The sequence below is a fragment of the Halyomorpha halys genome, unplaced genomic scaffold (assembly GCF_000696795.3).
Source record: "Halyomorpha halys isolate HHAL.00 unplaced genomic scaffold, Hhal_1.1 Scaffold2135.1, whole genome shotgun sequence".
In the NCBI taxonomy this organism is placed as follows: Eukaryota; Metazoa; Arthropoda; class Insecta; order Hemiptera; family Pentatomidae; genus Halyomorpha; species Halyomorpha halys.
Window position 1 is genome coordinate 46,615 of NW_027111678.1, and position 2,115 is coordinate 48,729.

The 2,115-nt window shown below is 27.0% G+C and overlaps 1 long non-coding RNA gene across 1 annotated transcript in view; it reads left to right on the forward strand.

Moving 5' to 3' along the window:
* Positions 1-538: 538 nt before the first annotated feature.
* Positions 539-2,115, forward strand: part of LOC106691180 (uncharacterized) — a 2,747-nt gene continuing 1,170 nt past the window's right edge. Inside the window, exons 1-2 of the long non-coding RNA XR_001344744.2 lie at positions 539-663; positions 818-990. This is a non-coding gene — a long non-coding RNA (uncharacterized lncRNA). The remainder of the gene's footprint in view (positions 664-817; positions 991-2,115) is intronic.

A 2,115-nucleotide genomic window follows, 5' to 3' on the forward strand; every position in this document is an offset into this window, starting at 1 on the left:
TGACCGCTACCTTCCTACAATCTATTTCATACTGTCAACTATCGTATTTCAATAAATATAAAAACATGGATAGTAAATTTTTATATTAATAAAAAAAATATGTATAAAATACAGATATAACCCTTTCAGATATATATCTAATACAAGTACAGATATTATACCTTTGTACCTCTACTCAATTTTGTATATTTTCTTTTCTTCACTATATTATATTTATTGTATCCATTCTTTTAATTTGAATTCATTTTGTATTTTATCTATATTAATATAATTATAGAAATGCAGTTATTTTTATGGACAAATTTAATAAAAGATAAACCTAATTTTTAAGCTATTATGTCTATGAATTATTCTTGAAGTGTTTTTTGGCTAATATTAATAAAATTTTCCTTGTAAAACTAATAGTAATTGAAAAACCTATATTCCCAACATAATCATATAAAATGTATCTAATGAACCCTCTCGGACAACTCTGGAACTATAAGATGATTTATTGAAAATTGTTTATCCATATGTTACTGACGTAATTCATCTTGATGTGATTTCTAACCCTAAATTTTTGAGTTTTCTCGGAAGAATAATAAAACAGTTGTGGTAGAAAAATACTCCATTGCTTTGGTGAACATGGGAAACAAACTTAGAGGAGAACCTTTCCCCTATGAAGTGAGTTAATTCTTTTTTTTTTATTACACTTTTCAAATAAGTATTAAAAACATTTATCTATAACCTCACATATAAACATCACAATATTAATCACTTTTACGAATGTATAAATTAAACATAAGTTTTCTTTAATATGATATTTTATTTGTTGCAGGGTCTAAAAGTTGTTTTTAAAGGTCTTTATCATAAAAGGTACTCAAAAAGAATTCTACATACTGCTTACCACCCTACATTGAGATCAAAATTAATCCTTGCTCGTTCCGAAATAGCAATTTCCTAATTTTAGAGAATGGAAATATTTCTCCTTACTATATATTTCAAGTACAGGTAAGTGAATGAAAATTTTGTTATAAAAACTATTGCCATAACAACCTTGGAAACTAGAAACTTTTTTTCTTTAGTTCATTACATTCCTACTGTACAAGACCACATTAAAATATCATACAAGACATTTCATGTCATAATATACCACCACACGAATAAACTAGTACAAGACTAATAAACTACCACGAACATTCCCGACAACACATACCAAAGACTAAAAAGGAACAGGACGAAGAATCTTCTTAGTTAAATAATGAAATAAATTAAATCCAGGAGGAAGCACCATGAGTCTCTATTGTGACGCTCATACCATTTGTTCGTCATTTAGCAAGATATCATATTTCCTGTTAGTCTTAAATATGAAGAAATGTACGAATAAATAAAGTAAAAAAAAAAAATAAAACCTAATTATTAAATTTTATGTATGTAATTTTATGTATAAATGTTTCTTATATATTCAAGGACTTTTTTTTTTAAATCATTATTTAAGTCCTACCAGACTATTGCAATGATATGACAGCTGATATTAGATGCCACACACTTGTACATCAATATGAGGAGTTTGATCAAAATTGTGGGACTCGTTTTGGAGAAAATGTAAAAATCGAATATACGATATAACACTCCTCTTTCGGATAGTCGATTTTACCAAAATTGTTGCTCTTATATCCTACAAAATTTATCTACCTTGGACATAAAATTTCAGTTTCGTATAATTTTTCGTTTTTGTTTTAGTTTTTCCTATATATGCAAACAAAAAAAATACACTATCCACACACTATTTTTTTAGAATTGGTTATTTGGTCTCGGGGGATATTAAAACGATTACTTGAGTAGAAAAAAACGGATTTTAAATTTTCCGCGATCATAAAACTAAGCCTTACTACATATTTCATATTTAGACGAGTGAATGTAAAAAAATGAAAACTCGTTTCTCACAAGACCCTAAATATAGAACGGTAAGGATTAGAGAAAAATAATACATTTTTTATAATTTATAAGATTATTTTTGTCATTTGATTAATTTTTAAAATAGATTTGAAAAACAACTTATATGAAATCATTTTTAAACCTCGCCTCGGAGGATTGTCAGTAATGGAAGAGGATGCAAGGTTAGAAACTAGGGGG